Source organism: Panulirus ornatus, chromosome 58 (genome assembly GCF_036320965.1).
Source record: "Panulirus ornatus isolate Po-2019 chromosome 58, ASM3632096v1, whole genome shotgun sequence".
In the NCBI taxonomy this organism is placed as follows: Eukaryota; Metazoa; Arthropoda; class Malacostraca; order Decapoda; family Palinuridae; genus Panulirus; species Panulirus ornatus.
Window position 1 is genome coordinate 13,740,333 of NC_092281.1, and position 26,265 is coordinate 13,766,597.

Below are 26,265 nucleotides of genomic sequence, written 5' to 3' on the forward strand. Positions count from 1 at the left end.
ACTTAGTTGAGCTTAGGCAGAGAGAGAGAGAGAGAGAGAGAGAGAGAGAGAGAGAGAGAGAGAGAGAGAGAGAGAGAGAGAGAGAGAGAGAGAGAGAGAGAGAGAGAGAGAGAGAGAGAGAGAGAGAGAGAACATTTAAGCTTAACAGCATGAGCACGACGGTAAGCCTCTTCAGCATGATGATTAAGACACTTTGAGGATGACGATACGACTCTTGGGGGGTCTTACCCTCATCCTTAAGGGACCTTCATGTGACCATTCAAGGCTGAGATCAAAGGTCAAGACCTCCTACCCAAGGGTCATAATATAATGACCAAGGGATTAGATTCTTCTTGCAAGGTGTCTTGACCAAAGTAAGCATCATGTGTGTGTGTGTGTGTGTGTGTGTGTGTGTGTGTGTGTGTGTGTGTGTGTGTGAGTATATATGTATGTGTGTATATATATATATATATATATATATATATATATATATATATATATATATATATATATATATATATTTTAAAAATTTTCCAAAAGAAGGAACAGAGGGGGCCAGGTGAGGATATTCCAAAAAAGGCCCAGTCCTCTGTTCTTAACGCTACCTCGCTAACGCGGGAAATGGCGAATAGTTTAAAAAAGAAAAGAAAAAAAAAATATATATATATATATATCCAAGGACCAATTTCTATGAAAGAGTGCTAGTGTTATCTCGGCCCTTTCTAAAGGCTCGTGCAGCCCTGCGCTACATACAGCTGCAGACAAATGAAGACTCCTTGGGATTGAGAAGCACTTTAGACGAGACTGTACTCCCAGCGATACAGCCTCGCCGAAGGTGGCGGCTCCTCACTCGCGGTGTGAACCTCCAGCAGGCGGAGTCCGGTAACAGTGAACTGAACCAGGATATACGTGAGGCAGCCGGCGGAAACCATGGAAAGAGGCCCGTGGGGCCTGGTTGTGGACAGGGGGAGCTGTGGTTTCGGTGCATTACACATGAAAGCTAGAGAATGTGATATGAGCGGATGTGGCCTTTCTTCGTCTGTTCCTCCTCGCGCTACCTCGCTAACGTAGAAAAAGGCGAACAAACATGGAAATATATATATATATATATATTTATATATATATATATATATATATATATATATATATATATATATATATATATATATATATATATATATATATATATATATATATATATATATATATATATATAACCAAAGGACGCTCACCAGCAACCATGACAAATAATGGAGCAAACACGACACCACTAGACAAGAGGACAATGAAGATTCATCTTGCATCCCAAACAATGAAAAGAATTGCTGTTCCCCAAACAAAGGGCAAACACTATACAAACACGGGCCCACAACAATGGTTACAAAAAGAAAAAGGAAAACATACCACTGACAAACAAGTACTACTAACAGCATTGGAACAAACAATCTATCGTCATGTCAAACAAAGAAAGAGGAAAAAATGAAAACGCGGCAAACAATAGACAATGAGAGAGAGAGAGAGAGAGAGAGAGAGAGAGAGAGAGAGAGAGAGAGAGAGAGAGAGAGAGAGAGAGAGAGAGAGAGAAGATACACACGTCGTCCTGGATCTCCCAAGACCCATCTTCACTCCGGCCGCTCTCAGGCAAGTCCTCCCTCCTTCCCTCCCCGTCAGTCAACACCCACGTCAATCAACCTCGCCTCCCTTCCATCTCATCCTCTCTCTCTCTCACATCCACCCTGCCTGCCCTTCCCCTTCTGAAGACGTGTTGCTCCATCACGTCTACTTTCACACCCATGTGTCCAGCGGCGCCCAGCCGTGGGCGCTCCTCGCGAAGACCACCGTCAGGATGGTCCATTCTTCTTAAACTGATCCAAAACACACACACACACACACACACACACACACACACACACACACACATATATATATATATATATATATATATATATATATATATATATATATATATATATATATATATATATATATATATATAAGAAATATAATCCTTCAAATTCAAGGCCGTGAGGGAGGGACGGTAGAATGAAGTGCAATATCCCTGGGATACACTGGAAGTCATTTGATATACTTGTTGCAGCGTGGCCGGAGTGGACCCAGGTGAAGAAATCGACTGCCCTGCCCACCAGATGGCCCGAGTGACCTGATCCCAGCCCACCAGCGGGACTAAGTGAACTGACCTCGACGAACCGGGTGCTCTGACCCTGGCACAGAAGCTAATCTGGGTGACCTGACCTCCCCTAAACCCGTGCAGAAACCTAGCTTGAACCCGTTGCACTCGCCCTACACGAATACATGATCTGACTTCACCTACATGGCCTCAGTGGTGCCATCAGCTGATCTCCACCTTCAGTACCATGGAACAGGCTGGTAGGTTGAACAGGAAGGGAGGGAGGGAGACAGGGAGACAGAGAGCCAAGTTACGTAGCTGTCTGACTCACAGGTGTCGAGTTTCATCGCCAGGTACAACATGAGCCAGCAAGCTCCGTAAACATGTTTACCTCATGGGCGTGACGCACCACCCACAGTCCTCGTGGTGAAGTCACCGTTCGACGGGGGTGGTAGCGGTGGTAGGAGGGGATTGGTGGTGTGGAGGTGGTGTTGGTAATGGTGGAGACGGTAGGTGGCGCTGATGGCAGGTAGTGATGATGATGATGATGATGGCAAGTGTGGTGTGCAACAGTATACAAAGAGCCACATCCACACCCTTCAGGCTCCTCTCCTCATGGCCAGCATCGTCTCAAGAGATCAGACAACAAGATGCTTTTGACCACAACACCAGACGGAGACCACCGCCTCCCGGAGACTCGCGAAGACGCCCGTCCCCCGTCACTGACACCTGTACACTACAGCGTTTTAATCTCATGTCGAGTCTAGAGGTTCCGTACCTCCCTCACAGCTGAGAGGGTCTGGGACCAGCCTGCCACTCCTCAGCAGCTGCTGAAGCTGTTCCCATGAGTCAGGCGGCGACGGGCCGTGAACCCACTGCAGCAGCAGCAGCAGCAGCAGCATGGATCACCAGGACCACTTGGTCAATATTTATCCAGTGCGTTCCTGGCTGTTCCAGTGGTTGGTTCACTGGCTCTATCAGCGAGCGACCTGCCTTCCTCACACGGTAAACATAAAATCTTACCGATGGCGAATGAAAGCTGGATCATAAGTTATGCTGAAGAACTTACGCAATTTTCTCCTTTTTTTCGGGTGTTCAACTCGCTACTGAGTACTCCCAACATGAAGGCCGTCGTTAACATGACCGGAGAACATGAGCTTCCTGAACAATCAAATAACAACGTCTATATAAGCATTATAAAATAAATGACTTTACGAACATAAATAACCCCACAAAAATTTGTATTCCTCGATATCTAAAGAAAGAATATTCCTTTTACACACTCGTATCAAGTCGTCTTCAGAGAGCTGTTCGTGCGACCATCTCCTTCTGATCCATCCAGCGTCACTGGCTGGAGTCACCATGGCAAGACGGCGAACCAAACGCTAATTTTACGTCGCCGCCAAAAGCGGCGGCTGAGCAGTGGGAGTGCGTGACTGGGCAGGATTCTTGAACTATTGTTCCTTGGTATTACTGGAGCCTGCAGCCTGCAGACCCCGGCACCTGCATGCAACCTACACTTCCCAGAACCTGTATAATGAACCGTCTGCACACTCAGGCGCTACAGGCGGGAGGACCTACGTGCCCCAGGACCTAAATACCCACAGACCGATATATTCTGAGGTCTGCCTGCCTGCCTGCCAACACACACACACACACACACGCACACACAGCGAGTGGAGAACTCTCTCCTGTACTATGCAAGTGGGTAACTATACAAGCAGACAAAGGTAATGACCTTTGTCTACTTACTCCATCCCTCCGCTACTCCTCCTTTTCATTACAAGGAGGAGTAGCGGAGGGATGGAGTAAGCTAGGTGATGACACTGTCAATGTTGACAACAAACGATGTAATGAGTTACATACAACAGTCAAGAAAGTTAAAGAGGCGCCAGGAGTGCAGCTCTCCCTCCCCGCACGGTGCAAATAGGTAGTAAGTACAATACATATTAACTTATATATTCATATACTGTATAAAGCAGTGGAGGTAGACTCGGGTAATGCAGAACTGCCCCAAGAACCATCAAATGATAGGAGTAAAGTCGTCAGAAAATTGCAAACTCTTCTTCACCACTTTTGTTCAACAGGTTATGAATATCATGTCACTACCCACAACATATGCATTTCCCCTACGCAACAACGTGTCTCGCTTCTTCAAAAACACTTTTCTTATCGAGAAAATATGCAGTCTTATTGGCAGGATCATCCGCAACGATCCACGCAGTCAACCCACCGAATAACCTCGTGATTGCATCCAGCAAGACACAGAGCCTCTGACAGTGCCTCGTGGAGTGTGGCCAGGAGAGAACGACCAATACCTGGATGAAGGAGGAAACACAAGAGGACGGCCGGGGCGAACGTTAAACAAAGGGCACGCAGGAGAGGGAGGCTGGGAGCCGACAGACTGGACGGGGCAACCAGCGAGGCTTACTAAAGCATAGGTCGACCAGACGACTGAAGTCATCAGTGCCTGATGTACCCAGCTTCAGACACGAGCTCTGGCCACGGTGACCAACCCTGCTGGGTCTACTGTAACACAGAGACAGACGATGACACGAGAGTCCCCCCTGAAACAACCAAGAAAATGAAAATGTACACCAAAAGTGTATCGACGACGTGGCTTTCTTACCTTCGTCCCAGAAGGAAGAATGGAGTCAAATGAATGACACTAACTGGTTCGTCACACACCATGAGAGGCTGGGACCGCCACAGTCATGTGTGCGTGCGTGTGTGTGTGTGTGTGTGTGTGTGTGTAGCGTGCGTGAAGGTCCATGACTCGAGCGGAGGGCGTGGTGCCCCCAGGGTGGTGATGGGATGCTTTCCTAGGCTCCTGGAAGATGTCACTCACACGCACCACCGTCGCCCAGGTCGCCCACGGAGATGGTCACTACCAACAGTGGTCAGGCACTTGGCATTGCCAGGCAAGAGGGAGGGGGTGTGTGTAACAACCTATATTTGTACTGTGCGCGGGGAGGGAGTTCTACACTCGTTGGGCACTGTCACTCCCTCTCTCTTGAGTAAGTGTACATCTAATACACCATTTAGTATATGCTGTAGCAGTAACGAAGTTTTCTGTGTGAGCAAAACAGTAGATGCAAAGTCGACGAGTGTGGAGCAACTGTGACAAGTGTGGGACGATCACAAGTGTGGGGCCAACAAATTAAACTTGGCAAACAGGTGTGATCAGTTGTCACATCACGGCCCAGATCCTGCTGGTGTCACACCTCCGGAATAGTTAACCAGAACTTCTGAATACAACCTTGGTCACTGGGACCTGATCAACACTACCCTAACGACCTCCAACTTCTTAAAACTGCTCCAGTCGTGTGACCTCACGACACCCAAGAGTGCTCCCCTTGTGTTAACTCAAGCACATCAGTTTCCTGTAGTAGTGTGGGTTCTAGACACACTATACTGAAGCCTTTGCAAAGTTGTTCAGCCGAAACAGGGGTCACATCACCACACCCCCGTACTCTGGGGTCAGGAGAAGGGCTCTCTCTCTGTGGTGAGTACAGTCAACATTTAGGGCAAACTACTCAAGAGTTTAATGTCAGCTGATGAACTTGAGGACCTCCCGCTGTGGAATGAGCCATGAGAACCACAGTGATTTTGGGGGAGGTCTGGCTGGGTGTATATAGCTGTTCGTGTGTCCCTGAATCTAAAGTGGAACATGGCGAACGTGGATGGAAAAAAAAATGCATCATACATGTGCACACACGTTGCAGATTAAGTAAACAAAATAGTCGAACCAAAGGCAGGACGTGCTGCTCGGAGCGTGACCAGATGACAATAAGCAAGATGTTTAAAGCGTTTGAAGGGCATGGTGGAAGGAAGCTTGAAGTGCGTGGTGGAAGGAGGCTTGAAGTGCGTGGTGGAAGGAGGCTTGAAGTGCGTGTTTGGAAGGTAGCCTGAAACGCTTCTGACGAATGACAGACGGTGGGGTTTTGTGGGCTGACAGGGACACACGTATCGTCACGTGTTTACGTCTGTGGTTAGAACTACGTCTTCTGAAACCTCGCCCCCTTCTCATCTCATCCCATTTCCTTCCAGTGTGCAGGTGAAGCAGCGTGTGTGTGAGGAGAAGCGGCAATAATAGAGAGAGTTCGACTCCGGAAAATGATCACCTGTTCCAACACACACACGTCACACCAAACGATTCAATGATTCTGCTGCGCCGACTCCCAAGACCCAGGCCTCCACCTCCTGCACCCAGCTCCCGCTACACCCACCGTAAGTCCCGGCGGGAGGTTCGCGTTACACCTCCTATCGGTGGAGACAACACTCGCCCTAGACCCTAGCAGGAGGGTCGCGCCACAGCTTCCGACGGTGGAGACAACACTCACCCTAGGCCCCAGCAGGAGGGTCGCTTCTCAGCTTCCGACGGTGGAGACAACACACCTAAGGCTCCGGCAGGAGGGTCTTAGCTCTCGTCCAACTCCCGGTCTCCTCAGCACACAATGGCAGGCTGGGGCGTCTGCGCGTGACCCTGACTCCTGCCACTCCACAGCAGGAAACACTGACTGACATAACTCCTCATCTTTTCAATTCTGACTCACGTCGTGGCTCTCACATCCCAGACCTACTGGGTATATCGCGCCATGACTCACGTTAAACCCCAAGGGTTACCTTATACAGTAAACCACGAGATCTACCGTCTACCAAATCTACACTTCACCTCGAGGGGTCCTCATCTACATCAATACTGGCATACCAAAAACAATCTACCGTCTGCCGCCTACATCGTCCGTGCTAAACACAGGAATTCCAGGTCCTCTACAGGTACAGGGGTAGAACTTAAAGGTCGTCACGCTACAAATACGTAATAATCCCACCACAATGGATGGGACGCCTCCAGCTACACTCAGTCAAGCCTCTTCCTCTGATGTACGTGCACTTAACCCAGTTACTGGCTCATCCTTCCTCACCAACTTACAATCTATCATCGCGGGAACACTACACTGACTCTGACATTACGACCGTGTTATCACAGGGGTCACGTAGCTCACCCGAGAGGTCATGCCGTTCACATCATTACACGAGTCGAGAAGTCTTCACAGCAGATGGCGCTCCTAAAGGTCAAGCCTTGTCCCGCTGTGCACCGCCCAACCAACACCTCTCCACTCACTGCCTCCTCATCTCTTAGTCTCTATGGGAGGGGCACTTCCCCTTTATGCACAGTGTCTATTCGCTGTGGTTCTAAACTCTACACGTCCTACCTACTGTCTGGTCCCTGATCCCTGGTTTCAATGTCCCTCTTAATTTTTCTAGTCCATGCCTCATTCTCTCTCGCCTCTAATACCTGTTCCATATCTGTGATTGATGCTTCATGGTCTCTGGTCTCTAGCCCATGATTTCTTGTCCCTGTTCCATGGTCTCTGACCTCTAGCCCATGGTTTCTTGTCCCTGCTCCATGGCCCCTACTCCCCACCGCATAGTTTCGCTGTTCCTCCCTGACGGCCTCTCGTCCTTGCCCTGGTCTCGGGGTCTCTCTCCCATCCCTGGCGGCTGACTCAGCCAGGGCAGTACGATGCAGCGGGGCCCCCGGATCGCTCCCAGGCATAACATGAGCCAATATTTACAGGTGAACATGATCCAACATACCAACACAGCCTTTGGGTTGCGACAGCCTCCACCTCCTCAAACCATTATATTCAATGAGCGAGGAGGACGTCATGTGCGACCTGGCGAAACACAGGCCGTCGCAGGGAAGGTGGTGATGTGAGCGGTGTGTGGTGTGTGGGCGGGGGGAGAGTTAAGGAGGGAGGGAGGGAGGAATAGTAGGATAGAGGGAGAGGGAGACAGATGCTGGGGGAGGGGAACAGGATGCTGAAGAGGGGAAGGGAGGATGCTTGGGGGCGGGGAGGAAGACAGCGTAGGTGACTCACAAGTTCAGGTGAACGACACGAGGGGGTTGCAGCCAACCCTGACCTCTGCCCCAGAGATAACCGAAATATGGTTCAAAGAAATAAACAAAAACAAGTTGAAAAGCGTCCAGTAAAACCTGGATCTGAGATCCAACAAGCACACGAGGCTCAGCCTGTGGTGCTCCGACAAGCACAGGTGGACCGGCCTTTGGTGTTCTGTCCCTCCCAACACCTGTGCTGCACCCGCGGCCAGGATGACTGGGCAGGAGGGAGTGAGGGAGGAGGGTCAGAGGAGGAGGAGGTGCTGCTGCCGCCACCTACATTCCCCAGGCGGCGCTGCTGCTGCTGCTGCTGCTGCTGCTGCTGGATGGACTCCCGGTCCTCACCACAAGATCAGGAGGTTCACCGTCAGGTCACCTTGTTCAGCTGGGAGTAACACAGGAGAGAGAAAAAAAATTGCACCTCGCTCACTGTACGGGAGGCATCGCGTCCGCCGCGAAGGAAATGTTCACTACCCATACTGATGCGGGAGAGGAGGAGGAAGAGCAAGGGAAAGCGAGGCATGAGCAAGATAAGGAATTGTAGAAAAATGAGTAACGTTAGATCTAATAATATCTATCTACCTCTCTCTCTCTCTCTCTCCTCTCTCTCTCTCTCTCTCCTCTCTCTCTCTCTCTCTCTCTCTCTCTCTCTCTCTCTCTCTCTCTATATATATATATATATATATATATATATATATATATATATATATATATCTTCACATCTCGGAATACAACTGGGAGTCTAAGCACTTCAGCGGAAGTCCTTTACGTCAAGTCTATGGCGTTACCCAAGGACCCACGGGCAGGATCCAGGGTCAGGTGTGCTGGGAGCTAAATGTCAGAAGAGGTAATGATGTTTGGCAACACATATAAAGCAAATAGGTCAAGGTGTTTATATCTATGTCCGGAGCTGTAAAAACTACAGACCACACTAACAAGTGACATATATTTAGACATGTATACACACAAACATACACACACAATGACACACAGACATACATATACAGATGTGAAGCAGAATTTGAAAAGTGTCAAGTGTTGAGTATGGGAAGAAGAGGAAGAGGGACGAACGGAAATTAAAGGTGGAAAAAAAAGAGTGGACAAGTCAGGTGGAAATCTAAAACTTCCATAAGTGAGGCAGACAGGCGTAAACTGTGAGAGATACAGAGGGAAGGTTTGTTGTTTATGATACGAAAAGTGAGTTAGGACCTGAATGATAAGCTTCACACTGTGTTCACAATGAAGGACGCTATAACTCTAACTCAAGGTAAGATGAGGTGTGGAGGAGGCCCTGGGAAACATTATAAATGAAAGAAAAGACAGTGCTAAGTTAGTCAAGGGTCCTGATCCATGTAAGGCGCATGAAACTGACCAGGTTCCTCAATACGTTCTCAGTCAAGGTGTTCGGAACACTTTACTGGACGCTTCAAATGTTATCGAAAATAAATCACCATCAGAAGGTGGTCTGTCAAGGAAGTGGAAGAGCAAATGTTGTGCTTATCTTTAAAGAAAGGAACGTAAGGAAACTGCACAGCACTACGGACCAGTATATCCCTGACGAGTGTGGACGGTCAAACACAGATAATCAGAGGGCAAACAGATGATGGTGTCTGGCGAGGAGGAAACTATAAAAGGAGAGAGACAACGTGTGCTCAGAGAAAAGAGGTCATGGGTAAAGCATCGTTTGGACGTGTCACAGAGCGGGATCTGCTGCAGACGAGAGATACACGGGGTGGAATACGTGTTCTTTGGTTTTCCAAAGGCAACTGACACCATCCCACACATACACACACAGGGTTAGTGCAGAAGTTGGATGTTCAGGTATTAATAAGAGGGGAAACTCATTCTGAGGACTGTAAGTTATCTGAGTGGAAGTGAGGACAGGAGGCGTGTCAGAAGTGCCTGGGGAAGCCACTGGCGTGCCGCAGGGCCAGCTTAAGGCCACTGGTGTTCATGATCGACGCAAATCTATCACCAGAATGGCCGCTCATACACGACTATGTTTACTGATAGTGCTGAAGTCATGAGATGAGCGAGGAATGATGACAACTGCATCATCTTACGAAGAAACCTTAACTTCCACACAATTGAACACAAAATCGTGACAATATGAGACAGTGAAAGAGGAGGAGCATATGACCATAAACTGGAGGGATACAAACTATATGAAATCTGTGCTTAAACATGACTTAGGGGATCATCAGAATACCACACCAGGAGAAGCGTTAGGGAAACTGTAAGAGTGCATGGATATGATAATGTTCGACAAACTAGAGTTCATATTAGACCCACATTAGAGGACGCATCTCAGGTATGGTGACTGAGGGGAAAGACACACACACAGATCTATTGCAGCAGGTCCAAAAGAGAGCAACAAAAGATTATACTTGTAGAGGGAACTGACTTACAGACAGGTCAATGCCACGAATTTGCCCACAGTGGAAGAGAAGAATGAATGGATTGCCTGACAACCTCTACTTAAAGAAACTGACGATGTCGACTGTAAACAGTAATTTGGGAGACGCAAAGAAAAAAAAGCGACGAGAGATTCTAGTGAGAAAGTTATAACAGAAGATGCGAAGAAGTATTGTAAATGAGTTGTGAATGAATGAAATAAGCAAGCTAAGAAATGAGGAAATGCATAATGACAGCGTACAAAATATTAAGAAGTTGAACGAAAAAAAGAAGAGTTTACGTGATAGTGGCCCTATAAATGCAGAACGTATTCCCTGTAATGTAAAATAAGGTACTTACACCCAGAGACAAGACCACACATACGCATACGTACACATACACACACCCAAACACACAAGTGAAAAGTGAGCACAAAGTAAACACCAGCTTTTCACCTGCGTCAGGCGAGACAGCAGCCAGGAGTAAGAGAAACTAATACACACAAGACAAAGGATCTGGGCTCCTACCACTCACAGCCACCGGGGGGGTCAACCTCCTCCTCCTCTTCGTCCCGCTGCCACACTCACCTGCCGGGGACAAAAAATAAAAAAAAAATGTCAAAGGTCGAATCATGGGGTCACATTAGAGATCATTAATCTATCAAGATATTACAAGATCTGACGTGAGGAAGATATAAATGAATCTGACTAATGTTATATTTTCCAACATGGCGCGCATTACGTCACGACTGGAAGGTAAACATGAAGGCACGATAATGATTCACTGGTTTATACACAAATGCTTGAACTGCCACACACCTCACCCAATGATGACATCCCTACAGAGATGGCGAGTAACCATTAATTTCATACAATGTGTCTCTGTACACGTCATAGATTTATACGTTGGATGATGAATGACAAAGATTTTCTTTCCCCAGAGAAAATAATAGTTGTACTGACAACTTTGTCTTGTGTGTTTTTGGATTAGGTGAAGATTCGCCCCTCTCAACGTTTTTCAAGGCTATGCTATGCTAAACTTAGCCGGACTGCATTACATTATATCAAGTTAGATTTAGTTAGGTTCACTGAAAGTACAATCCTAACCTAATGTAGACCAACCCAACCGAACCAAGCTTAAAAGAACGCTGGAAAGGAAAAGGGGCGAATCTTTAGATAATCTAAGAGTATTTATAGAAATGAAAATAAACAGATACACAGTATGACAATCTCTACCTAAACACTAAAAAAAATATTCGCCCAATATTAAGCCAGTACGTACCACTTCCTACAACACCAGTGGACCTTGGGTGAGGATCAGGTACACATAGATCATCATTTTTTCAAAAAATGGATTTTCTTGAGAATATCAGCATAGACGTTTTTCGGTATGCTGAATACGAATCTGTGGTTAAAACCCAAAAATTCCTGTAATTAGTCGAGTAATTAGGATACTAATTTTATAATTAATCATAGGAGTAATTAGAGGCATTGATAAAGCGAAATGCTGTCATTTGACTAGAAATCCTTAATCAGCATGTAGAATAACATCTATACCCAGATTTTCATTAAAATCTGAAGTTGAAAATCTGAGGAAAATATTTCCGAAGAACATCTATGCTGAAAATTTCAAGAAAATCCATTTTTTGAAAAAAATCAAGAAATATTTTCCTCAGATTTTCAACTTCTGATTTTAATGAAAATCTGGGTATAGATGTTGTTTTACATGCTGATTAAGGATTTCTAGTCAAATGACAGCATTTCGCATTATCAATGCCTCTAATTACTCCTAAGATTAATTATAATAAAATTAGTATGCTAATTACTCGACTAATTACAGGTATTTTTGGGTTTTAACCACTGATTCGTATTCAGCGTTCCGAAGAACATCTATGCTGAAATTCTCAAGAAAATCCATTTTTTAAAAAAAATCAAGAAAAATCCAAGGCCTTATGAAATATTTTGCTCAGATTTTCAACTTCTTCAGATTTGAATGAAAATATGCGTATAGATGTTATTTTACATGCTGATTAAGGATTTCTAGTCAAATGACAGCATTTCGCATTATTAATGACTTTAATTACTCCTAAGATTAATTATAATAAAATTAGTATGCTAATTACTCGACTAATTACAGGAATTTTTGGGTTTTAACCACAGATTCGTATTCAGCATACCACAAAACATGTATGCTGAAATTCTCAAGAAAATCCATTTTTTAAAAAAAATCAAGAAAAATCCAAGGCCTTATGAAATATTTTGCTCAGATTTTCAACTTCTTCAGATTTGAATGAAAATATGCGTATAGATCTTATTTTACATGCTGATTAAGGATTTCTAGTCAAATGACAGCATTTCGCATTATTAATGCCTCTAATTACCAATAAGATTAATTACAATAAAATTAGTATCCTAATTACTCGACTATTTACATGAATTTTTGGGTTTAGACCTCAGATTCGTATTCAGAATACGTAAAAGCATCTATGTTGAAATGCTCTAGAATATCTATTTATTGAAAAAAATCAAGAAAAATCTTTATGAAATATATTCCTCAGATTTTCAACTTCTTCTGATTTTAATTAAAATCTGGGTATAGATGTTATTTTACATGCTGATTAAGGATTTCTAGTCAAATGACAGCGTTTCGCATTATTAATGCCTCTAATTACTCCTATGATTAATTATCATAAAATTAGTATGCTAATTACTCGACTAATTGCATGAATTTTTGGGTTTAGACCTCAGATTGGTATTCAGAATACCTAAAAGCATCTATGCTGAAATTATCAAGAAAATTCATTTTTTGAAAAAAAATCAAGAAAAATCCTAACGAAATATTTTGCTCAGATTTTCAACTTCTTCTGATTTTAATGAAAATTTGGGTACAGATGTTATTTTACATGCTGATTAAGGATTTCTAGTCAAATGACAGCATTTCGCATTATTAATGCCTTTAATTACTCCTAAGATTAATTATAATAAAATTAGTATGCTAATTACTCGACTAATTACAGGAATTTTTGGGTTTTAACCACAGATTCGTATTCAGCATTCCGAAGAACATCTATGCTGAAATTCCTGGGAAAATCCATTTTTTTGAAAAAAAATCAAGAAAAATCAAAGGCCTTACGAAATATTTTGCTCAGATTTTCAACTTAAGATTTTAATGAAAATATGCGTATAGATGTTATTTTACATGCTGATTAAGGATTTCTAGTCAAATGACAGCATTTCGCATTATTAATGCCTCTAATTACTTCTAAGATTAATTACAATAAAATTAGTATCCTAATTACTCGACTAATTACATGAATTTTTGGGTTTAGACCTCAGATTCGTATTCAGCATTCCGAAAAACATCTATGCTGAAATTCTCAAGAAAATCCATTTTTTGAAAAAAATCAAGAAAATCTATGCTGAAATTCCTGGGAAAATCCATTTTTTTGAAAAAAATCAAGAAAAATCAAAGGCCATAGCCTTACGAAATATTTTGCTCAGATTTTCAACTTCTTCAGATTTTAATGAAAATCTGGGTATAGATGTTATTTTACATGCTGATTAAGGATTTCTAGTCAAATGACAGCGTTTCGCATTATTAATGCCTCTAATTACTTCTATGATTAATTATCACAAAATTAGCATGCTAATTACTTGACTAATTGCATGAATTTTTGGGTTTAGACCTCAGATTCGTATTCAGAATACCTAAAAGCATCTATGCTGAAATTCTCAAGAAAATTCATTTTTTGAAAAAAAATCAAGAAAAATCCAAGGCTCAGATTTTCAACTTCTGATTTTAATGAAAATTTGGGCATATATGTTATTTTACATGCTGATTAAGGATTTCTAGTCAAATGACAGCATTTCGCATTATTAATGCCTTTAATTATTCCTAAGATTAATTATAATTAAATTAGTATACTAATTACTCGACTAATTACACGAATTTTTGGGTTTAGACCTCAGATTCGTATTCAGAATACGTAAAAGCATCTATGTTGAAATTCTCTAGAATATCTATTTTTTGAAAAAAATCAAGAAAAATCCAAGGCTTAATGAAATATTTTGCTCAGATTTTCAACTTCTTCAGATTTTAATGAAAATACGCGTATAGATATTATTTTACATACTGATTAAGGATTTCTAGTCAAATGACAGCGTTTCGCATTATTAATGCCTCTAATTACTCCTATGATTAATTATCACAAAATTAGTATGCTAATTACTCGACTAATTGCATGAATTTTTGGGTTTAGACCTCAGATTCGTATTCAGAATACCTAAAAGCATCTATGCTGAAATTCTCAAGAAAATTCATTTTTTGAAAAAAATCAAGAAAAATCTTACGAAATATTTTGCTCAGATTTTCAACTTCTTCTGATTTTAATGAAAATATGGGTATAGATGTTATTTTACATGCTGATTAAGGATTTCTAGTCAAATGACAGCATTTCGCATTATTAATGCCTTTAATTACTCCTAAGATTAATTATAATAAAATTAGTATGCTAATTACTCGACTAATTACAGGAATTTTTGGGTTTTAACCTCAGATTCGTATTCAGCATTCCGAAGAACATCTATGCTGAAATTCTCAGGAAAATCCATTTTTTGAAAAAAATCAAGAAAAATCAAAGGCCTTACGAAATATTTTGCTCAGATTTTCAACTTCTTCAGATTTTAATGAAAATATGCGTATAGATGTTATTTTACATGCTGATTAAGGATTTCTAGTCAAATGACAGCATTTCGCATTATTAATGCCTCTAATTACTTCTAAGATTAATTACAATAAAATTAGTATCCTAATTACTCGACTAATTACATGAATTTTTGGGTTTAGACCTCAGATTCGTATTCAGCATTCCGAAGAACATCTATGCTGAAATTCTCAAGAAAATCCATTTTTTGAAAAAAATCAAGAAAAATCCAAGGCTATAGCCTTACGAAATATTTTGCTCAGATTTTCAACTTCAGATTTTAATGAAAATCTGGGTATAGATGTTATTTTACATGCTGATTAAGGATTTCTAGTCAAATGACAGCGTTTCGCATTATTAATGCCTCTAATTACTCCTATGATTAATTATCACAAAATTAGTATGCTAATTACTCGACTAATTGCATGAATTTTTGGGTTTAGACCTCAGATTCGTATTCAGAATACCTAAAAGCATCTATGCTGAAATTCTCAAGAAAATTCATTTTTTGAAAAAAATCAAGAAAAATCCAAGGCTCAGATTTTCAACTTCTGATTTTAATGAAAATTTGGGCATATATGTTATTTTACATGCTGATTAAGGATTTCTAGTCAAATGACAGCATTTCGCATTATTAATGCCTTTAATTATTCCTAAGATAAATTATAAAATTAGTATGCTAATTACTCGACTAATTACACGAATTTTTGGGCTTATACCTCTGATTCGTATTCAGAATACGTAAAAGCATCTATGTTGAAATTCTCTAGAATATCTATTTTTTGAAAAAAATCAAGAAAAATCAAAGGCTATAGCCTTATGAAATATTTTGCTCAGATTTTCAACTTCTTTAGATTTTAATGAAAATATGCGTATAGATGTTATTTTACATGCTGATTAAGGATTTCTAGTCAAATGACAGCATTTCGCATTATTAATGCCTCTAATTACTTCTAAGATTAATTACAATAAAATTAGTATCCTAATTACTCGACTAATTACATGAATTTTTGGGTTTAGACCTCAGATTCGTATTCAGCATTCCGAAGAACATCTATGCTGAAATTCTCAAGAAAATCCATTTTTTGAAAAAAATCAAGAAAAATCCAAGGCTATAGCCTTACGAAATATTTTGCTCAGATTTTCAACTTCAGATTTTAATGAAAATCTGGGTATAGATGTTATTTTACATGCTGATTAAGGATTTCTAGTCAAATGACAGCGTTTCGCATTATTAATGCCTCTAATTACTCCTATGATTAATTATCACAAAATTAGTATGCTAATTACTCGACTAATTGCATGAATTTTTGGGTTTAGACCTCAGATTCGTATTCAGAATACCTAAAAGCATCTATGCTGAAATTCTCAAGAAAATTCATTTTTTGAAAAAAATCAAGAAAAATCCAAGGCTCAGATTTTCAACTTCTTCTGATTTTAATGAAAATTTGGGCATATATGTTATTTTACATGCTGATTAAGGATTTCTAGTCAAATGACAGCATTTCGCATTATTAATGCCTTTAATTACTCCTAAGATTAATTATAATAAATTAGTATGCTAATTACTCGACTAATTACAGAATTTTTGGGTTTTAACCACAGATTCGTATTCAGCATTCCGAAGAACATCTATGCTGAAATTCCTGGGAAAATCCATTTTTTTGAAAAAAATCAAGAAAAATCAAAGGCCATAGCCTTACGAAATATTTTGCTCAGATTTTCAACTTCTTCAGATTTTAATGAAAATATGCGTATAGATGTTATTTTACATGCTGATTAAGGATTTCTAGTCAAATGACAGCATTTCGCATTATTAATGCCTCTAATTACTTCTAAGATTAATTACAATAAAATTAGTATCCTAATTACTCGACTAATTACATGAATTTTTGGGTTTAGACCTCAGATTCGTATTCAGCATTCCGAAGAACATCTATGCTGAAATTCTCAAGAAAATCCATTTTTTGAAAAAAATCAAGAAAAATCCAAGGCTATAGCCTTACGAAATATTTTGCTCAGATTTTCAACTTCTTCAGATTTTAATGAAAATCTGGGTATAGATGTTATTTTACATGCTGATTAAGGATTTCTAGTCAAATGACAGCGTTTCGCATTATTAATGCCTCTAATTACTCCTATGATTAATTATCACAAAATTAGTATGCTAATTACTCGACTAATTGCATGAATTTTTGGGTTTAGACCTCAGATTCGTATTCAGAATACCTAAAAGCATCTATGCTGAAATTCTCAAGAAATTCATTTTTTGAAAAAAAATCAAGAAAAATCCAAGGCTCAGATTTTCAACTTCTGATTTTAATGAAAATTTGGGCATATATGTTATTTTACATGCTGATTAAGGATTTCTAGTCAAATGACAGCATTTCGCATTATTAATGCCTTTAATTATTCCTAAGATTAATTATAAAATTAGTATGCTAATTACTCGACTAATTACACGAATTTTTGGGCTTATACCTCAGATTCGTATTCAGAATACGTAAAAGCATCTATGTTGAAATTCTCTAGAATATCTATTTTTTGAAAAAAATCAAGAAAAATCAAAGGCTATAGCCTTACGAAATATTTTGCTCAGATTTTCAACTTCTTCAGATTTTAATGAAAATATGCGTATAGATGTTATTTTACATGCTGATTAAGGATTTCTAGTCAAATGACAGCATTTCGCATTATTAATGCCTTTAATTACTCCTAAGATTAATTATAATAAAATTAGTATGCTAATTACTCGACTAATTACAGAAATTTTTGGGTTTTAACCACAGATTCGTATTCAGCATTCCGAAGAACATCTATGCTGAAATTCCTGGGAAAATCCATTTTTTGAAAAAAATCAAGAAAAATCAAAGGCCATAGCCTTACGAAATATTTTGCTCAGATTTTCAACTTCTTCAGATTTTAATGAAAATCTGGGTATAGATGTTATTTTACATGCTGATTAAGGATTTCTAGTCAAATGACAGCATTTCGCATTATTAATGCCTCTAATTACTTCTAAGATTAATTACAATAAAATTAGTATCCTAATTACTCGACTAATTACAGGAATGTAATTCCAAGAAAATTCTTGATTTTTTTCAAAATATGGATTTTCTTGAGAATTTCAGCATAGATGCTTTTAGGTATGCTGAATACGAATCTGAGGTCAACACCCAAAATTTCATGTAATTAGTCGAGTAATTAGTATACTGATTTTATTATAATTAATCATAGGAGTAATTAGAGGCATTAATAATGCGAAATGCTGTCATTTGACTAGAAATCCTTGATCAGCATGTAAAATAACATCTATACGCAGATTTTCATTAAATCATGAAGAAGTTGAAAATCTGCGCAAAATATATCGTAAGGCTTGAATTTTTCTTGATTTTTTAAAAAAAATGGATTTTCTTCCAAACTGGCGTTCAGCAAGGAGAGACTGTTACCCTCACAGGCGCACCGTGTCCAGTGGTAGCAAACTAGCGTATCCCGCGAGAACCACAGGTCATCTGTGGTTATCTCCTATGTGTGGAGATTATGTATATATATATATATATATATATATATATATATATATATATATATATATATATATATATATATATATATCATCCCTGGGGATAGGGGAGAAAGAATACTTCCCATGTATTCCCTGCGTGTCGTAGAAGGCGACTAAAAGGGAAGGGAGCGGGGGGCTGGAAATCCTCCCCTCTCTTTTTTTTTTTTTTTAATTTTCCAAAAGAAGGAACAGAGAAGGGGGCCAGGTGAGGATATTCCCTCAAAGGCCCAGTCCTCTGTTCTTAACGCTACCTCGCTATCGCGGGAAATGGCGAATAGTATGAAAAAAAAAAAAAAAAATATATATATATATATATATATATATATATATATATATATATATATATATATATATATATATATATATATATATATATATAAAGAGAATGAAAAGTTTCTCAAGAGTTACTCGTGTGTCTCTGGAGGTGATTTTTTTAAAGTCAGGAATGTTATAAGAAGATGGAAAGATGTGAGGAGGAAGAGAATTCCACAGTCTCGCAGCTCAAGGAAAGACGGAAGTCTCACAAAGGTTAATCCCCGTGTGTCTGGTCCCCACTAGCAAACTATGGGAAGCAGCGGCAGCCAGACGTATGCTACGGGTCCAATTCCCTGGTGGTAAGGACTCACGAGAGTAGTGGCAGCAATAATAGCAATAGGACATGTGAAAGGCAGTAACATCAAGGTGGAGAGAGCATGGGATGGACGAAGAGAGGTGATAATTGGAGAACAAATGAAAGAGAAGTTTCTTACGTCTCTTCTGGTTAATATAAATGTGGAGGAAGAGGCACTCCAGATATACGGTTTGTACGGCACATTAGGGCGAACACAACTCCTGTCAACATGAAATAGTTGCTCAGAAGAAGAACAGTTACGGCATCACCACAACATCCCTAGCTTTTGGGAAGCATCCTTTGTGATGTAGATTATGTAGGATTTCCAAGACGAATTGCAGGATATGGTTGCATTCAACATGTTTATCTCACGGCAGTGCGAGGGTGTGAGCGAGTTTCTGGGTGAGGAAGAAATGATAGTTTACACCATCTAATCAACCAGCAAGTGTTATAGTTCATGAAATAACACTTTAACTCTGTTCAAAACACTACGAAAGAGGGACATATAAGTTCAGCTGAAAAACTTTCATTGGCCAGCACCATCAGTTATATATCTCCATAACTAAGTGAAGTCGAACAGTAAAGCAGACGCGAGGCTGGGCGGCGGTGTGTGTGTGGGGGACGAACCAGAAAGGAGGTGGAGGGCAGGAGAGGCAGGTGGTGCTCAACACACGTACCACACCCGCCCACCGCCAGTGGCCCCCAACACCTGGTTCTTGGCTCCCTCACTACTCCTCCTCCTCCTGCCACGTTATCCTCATCCTCCTCCTCCTCCTCCTCCTCCTCACTTTATTCCTGCTCAAGCGCTTCTGACACACCCACACGACTTTTTACTTACAGCGAGGCTATTTCCATCACGAAGGTAGTTTATACGTAAAAGTTTGACCTACCCTCTAGTCTGGAGGGAACTGCTATAACCTGAGGTTGTGCCAGGTACATCGACGCCTTTTCAAACAGCCTGACTGACCTCCTAAACGCACTTCCCCTAATACTAAAGATGGCGCAATAAAATGAACAAAATCTAACAGGTGAAATATGACAGAATATATTCATCTGCGACAAAGCTTTCCTTGTAAGGACTCGCTTTACAAGGCTGTTCGAGGCTGCAAGTTCGCCATTCATCATGCAAGTCCGGCAGACTTGGGGGGAAAAAAATATTATTTTCTCTCCACAGAAGTCCAGGGCTCTTCCCTCGGTGTCCCCACAACGTGCCGGTAGTACATCAAGCAACCCTGGGCCCCCCTGACATGCCAGCCGTGTTCATAAATGTCTCCTCCCGCCGCAGTCCTGCTCCTCACTGGACCGAACTTGCTCAGTCAAACCAGTCAAGTCTTGCCATCCCAGCAGGGGAGTATCTTTGTGTGCAAGTTCGCCATCAAGGTTTACATTTTACATGTGTGATGCGTCTCTCTCTCTCTCGTCTACTTTGTAATGTGTGCAGTTTTAAAACCTTCAGTTTGTAACAACCTTCAGTCTGTAACATCCTTCAGTCTGTAACATCCTTCAGTCTGTAACAACCTTCAGTCTGTTACAACCTTGATTTTATAACAACCGTCGATACAAACAGTCAAGGAGCTTCAAATATTTTCCAACTCCAATACCTTCCTTCTTCGGCTTCCAGTGGTGTTAAGTACACGGGAACATCACATACAGTCGGGGGAGGAACAAGTATTCTGAGCACCACCACCATCACCTCCACTGTTTCTGCACCACCACCACCTCCACTATTTCTGCAGGTTCTCAATCTTCAGCATGACCTTACCTCCGAAGATTTAACATTCCCTTTGTGGCGTTCACCAAAGGTGTGGTCGGTCATCTGCCATCATCTCTGTCATGCTGTGGTCCGGTTTCCGACCTGTTTCATAATGCGACTTGCGAAGGTGAGGTTTTCCACCACTGAACTTTACGGTTAGATATAAGTAAGAGGAACAGTGCAGGGTCCGGCACAGTACAGGGAATTCAACAATATATCCGCTGGGTTTTGTTGAGTTACCGTGCATACTACCCTTCGGAATAATTTTGCTTGAAAGTCGTAAAGACATCATTCTGCGTGTTCTTCAACCGGTGTGCGTTTCGTATATTATATTATCACTGTAATGTACATATATTCCCAGAGTACATCGCGAAGTCTGTGTCCACACTATCAGCCTTCTTTTCCCCCCCGACAAAATCACTTACGGTTCATATCATTCTGATGATGGAGGACCTGTGGGAAGGCTTTCCTGCACCTGTGTAGTCTGAATTCTATACTCCACACATTTCGTGATGTTTCACCTTAAAGATCTGGGAAATATCTTGGCGGCAAGTGACGTCAGTGCATCTGCCACGTTGGCTTCTGCAGTTCCTTTGCTCTCTGGTTTGTATCGAGGAAAGTGTGACTAGCATTTAGATTCTTATGGGATGATACCAGACTTGAAACTCCTTCTTCCAGAAGTAGTTTGCACGTCAGTGATACAAAACGCTAAACACGAGGTAAGAAGACGGGAAGGAAAGGAGGGGAAGACTATAATATAAATCACATCTTTTGCACGTCCAAGTATCTGGTGACCTGCACGAGTAATGCAACCTGGTCGTTCTTGCAGCCAAGACGCGGAAGCTATTTACCCGTTGCACGAGCCTTCGTAAGGGCTGTGGACACGTTCCTAGGGACGTGTAAGCGACGTTATATTATGAAGGAGAGTTCACGCGGTCACACAGCCACCACGTCCTGACACTACGCCGTTAATGTGACGGATCCCACGTGAATGTTGGAGGGAACAGGGTGATGTTTTCTGTCCCGAAGGAGTGGCGACGTTTCGATACACCAGGTGGTCATGGTCGTGACACCAGCAGGGGGGGGGGGGGGGGGATCGGAAGGGGGAAAGTGGGGGGGGGGGGGGTTGGATGACTGGCAGAGGGGAAGGTCAGGAGACGACGGGGGGATGGGGGAAAGCGCCTGTCATTAGCCTTCTTCACACACCTCTCGCTCTCCTCCCATCATTACCGCCTCAGGAATGCCACCACTCATCCAGCCAGCCAGTCAGTCAGTTCCGTTCCTCTATCTTCCAGCGCCTCAGGTATGCTGGGGGCTCTCACATACCATTATCTTCCCCACGACCTTTGGCTGGCTTTTGACCCCTGTGGCTCCTCGGAGGAAGACATGTTTACACCCACATGATTTAAAGACGACGTAATCACAAACCTGGCCGGGAGTATGTAGACTCCTTCCCCAAGTTTCCCCTCCGTGACGGCGACGTGATCAGCTCTAGACGTCTTACTACACCAGACAACGGTCAGGTCCGCCACTGTGGTAATGATGCTGGCGACCTCTGCCTCACCAGGTTTCCTCCTCTCCCTCCCACCAGCCCCACGACCGCAGGCTCAGCTGCTGGACTTCCCCTCTGCATTTTGCCGATGTATCTGCTGGTCACTTTGTCTACAGAGCCGTACTTTCACCCATCCGCCTCCCGCCCGCCGCTAAGTTAAACTTTGCCTTTTACAGCCGTACTCTTAGGCACTCAGTGGTTTGGTCTGCAAGTCACCCACAGCCTTTTATAGGTCACTAATTCTAAATCACATAATGCAGAATATTCAGCGAGAGGCGACGCGCGCGCGCGCGCGCGCGCGCGTGTGTGTGTGTGTGTGTGTGTGTGTGTGTGTGTCTGTGTCTGTGTCTGTGTGGCGACGTGTGTGTATGTAGGACATGAGAGACCACACATATAATGGGGGACGACTTAACAGTGCGCGGGTTCCGTGCACGAGCGTCACCCAGAGCGAGTCCTCTGACGTCTGGTCGTCGTCCTTCACGACTCACATCGGGGGGAGAGGACCGTAGCCTCGTGGTCGTACCCTGCCCGGGTAAAAGTATCTTTACACAACCCGTGCAAATGTTGAGGCAGACGATGCCTCGCCAAACTGAAGACCCGCTCACACCATCACGCGTTGCATCTCGTAACTTGTAATTGTTACCAATTGCATCTAGCTATACAAAGGACAGGTCTTCCCTTAATCGCACAGATGGAAATCTCGACCAAAAACAAAATATACGGAGGTGGAAAAAAAAAATATCGTTAACACTAAGGTCAGGATATCAAAGCCTCTAAGTCCAGGTTGTTCTTCGTCGAGTGCAACCGACCAAAGAGCGAGTTACCTCCCAGCCAGCCATTCCACTCCTCCTCACCTGTAGCCCACCTGATGCACGGGGTCGTCTGCCGTGCCGCGCCCTTCACCAACACAGAAAGAGTATCGGTCTGTCCCCAAAATATCTGAGTTAAGAGAGAGAGAGAGAGAGAGAATCGACGAACATGACCGAATGTGTTGTGGTCATGATCTCCGAGGTGACGTGGACCTCCGGAGAGAGAGAGAGAGAGAGAGAGAGAGAGAGAGAGAGAGAGAGAGAGAGAGAGAGAGAGAGAGAGAGAGAGAGAGAGAGAGAGAGAGAGAATGAGAGAGAGGGGGGGGACTGGTTTAGACAAGTCCCGGAACTTTGGTATCAATAAACATTCAGGAGACATTGCCAGCAAACAGTAACGGGCTCTAACCATCTGAGGAAGTTCCTGGCTCACTACGACCATCGGCTGAAGTGAATCGGTTTTCATACAACGCATGTCCACTGGTGACTCGGAAAGTTCTCGCTTATTGTTCTCTGTCTTGAGAGGTCGGTTACTGTTCTCTTGTTTACAATCTACGGAACGGTACACGTCCCCTAAATGGCTCCTGCTCTACCCTGGTCGATCACCTTACGGGGAACCACTTTCGCTGGCATCTCGTCCTTCCCCCACAGGTTGAACTAGTCGACCGGCGTCCTAGAGCAACACCCTCTCCTGCAGCACTGCAAGGCAGGGGTAGTGTGGGTGGGGAGGGGGAGCCGCCCCAGCCGGGGACAGAGGGAGAGAGGCCACAGCCCTGGTCACTGGGCAGCGGTGCGTGGCGAGATCTCGCACATCTGCAGATGGGTTGTCGGTCTTGTGGGCGACGTCTCGCCTCTCTACAGCAAGCTTAAGGGGAACTCCCAAAGGAAGATAGGGGGAGTGGAAGTGTTCCACGGGGGCTGGCGATGAAGATGACAGGTAGGCGAGACCCAGGAAGTGGAAGAGGGGCGTCACGTGCTTGTCTCCAAGCGTGCATGCGTGCGTGCGCACACCACAGCCACAACAGCAGCAGCGACAGGCATACAGGAAACATCTGCGGGTCGTCTGCAGATGGCGTTCGTCCCAGATCCTCTTACCCGTCGGCGGCTGAGGACCTCGGGAGGCGCACTCGGCCTGGCAGATGACGACGTGGTGGCAGCCGCTGGTGATCTTCCCATGGTTGGCTATACTTCCCCTCGGTCACGGGTGTGTGTGTGTGTGTGTGTGTGTGTGTGTGTGTGTGTGTGTGTGTACAGCCTGCAGGAGGATGTTCCAGGCGACACACTCTGCGGTATACACACACACACACTCCCAACCTCGGACTTCCATGACTTGAGTGCTGCTACCCTTACCACATCAGGTGTCTTAGGTCCGTCCCACAGTGAGAGGCTGTGCCCTTACTGCTTCAGAAAGACAAACACAAAGCCTTCACCTCACTACACATACTCGTCGAAATCTTCGCAAAAAATGTTACGTATATGCGATATAATGTATTCAAGGCAGAAAAACTGTTCGTTCTACAGCTGAAAGAGGGGAGAGAGACGGAGACAAATACCTATAATGTTTTTTTTTTTTTTACACACCACAGCATTTCCTGGGTAAACAGTACTTGTAAATTTGTGTAAATCAGTATGTAATCACTTACTGGTACGTGTAAATATCTCCGTTACCTGTCAGGGATCTGTCAACACTGCGCTCAGTCAGCAATGATCAGTTCACATGTGGAGGCCGAGTCGAGTTTGGACGGGCAGAGGTAACCACCCCAACCAACCCACCTGGGTTACTTTATATGTGTTCACCCATCGTCACAGTCAAGGGGGGTTAACTGCAGCTCGTGCTTCCTGTGGCCACGAGTCGCCGAATTTCACAGAGCGGAGGAGAGGCCATTACATAATACACGCGACCGTGAAATTCCTGACCAATGTATGTCCGTAGCGTGACCGTGGCGCGCCCACGGTGGGAACGCAATGCGTACGTGGTGTATAGGCTTGATGTGCGACCTGCCCGTTCACGCCCACGCGGTATGTCTGTGTGTGTACGTGGTGTACTGGGATGTACGTGTCGTGTCAGTGGACGTGCCTGGGAACAAGACGTGTGAGCGACATGTACGCGATGTCCCCTTCTTCAGGTGTTGTGCGCGAGATGTGGCCACGCATGTATGTAGTGTACATCGTATGTGTGTGTGTGCATCTGTCTCCTGGTATCCCTACGCTGTGCACCCACGTACGGCAGGAGCCGAGGCCAGGCCAGCACCTCACTGTGGCGCCCTGTAGCAAGCGGGTCAACCTGCAGGGAGGGACATCACGGACGTCACGACCGTCGAGGACTCACACACACACACACACACACACACACACACACACACACACACACACACACACACACACACCTCCCGTCCTCAGACGGAAGAGGACCTGGAGTCTGTATTTCTCCGATGTAGCCTCTACCATACCAGGTCGTCATAGAGCGTCCCCGGGAATACACGTCTGAGGAACTGGTCCTCATTTACGGTGTTCATCTTTCGACTTTAGTGATCAAAATCCGTTCTTAGACATTTAGGGGAGAGAGAGCGCGTCTATCGCGGGGGTGACGGAGGCAGAGAGAGAAAGAGAGAGGGACGGTGTAAATTAGCAGAGAGGGACGAAGATGGTGTAAAAGAAGAGATAGATAGATAGATAGATAGATAGATAGATAGATAGAGAGAGAGATATAGATGGATAGATAGATAGATAGATAGAAAGAGAGATATAGATGGATAGATAGATAGATAGATAGAGAGAGAGAGAGAGAGAGAGAGAGAGAGAGAGAGAGAGAGAGAGAGAGAGAGAGAGAGAGAGAGAGAGAGAGAGAGAGAGAGCGCATCTCAAGTAATGTCA

At 43.2% G+C, this 26,265-nt stretch overlaps 1 protein-coding gene and 1 long non-coding RNA gene across 4 annotated transcripts in view; one reads left to right on the forward strand and one right to left on the reverse strand.

Moving 5' to 3' along the window:
- The window catches only part of LOC139766556 (uncharacterized), a 51,426-nt gene extending 44,984 nt beyond the window's left edge, over nucleotides 1-6,442 (forward strand). The window contains exon 3 of the long non-coding RNA XR_011716920.1: nucleotides 6,158-6,442. This is a non-coding gene — a long non-coding RNA (uncharacterized lncRNA). The remainder of the gene's footprint in view (nucleotides 1-6,157) is intronic.
- LOC139766550 (uncharacterized) overlaps nucleotides 1-26,265 on the reverse strand; it is a 261,997-nt gene that overhangs the window by 57,116 nt on the left and 178,616 nt on the right. The gene's annotated exons all lie outside the window — the stretch shown is intronic.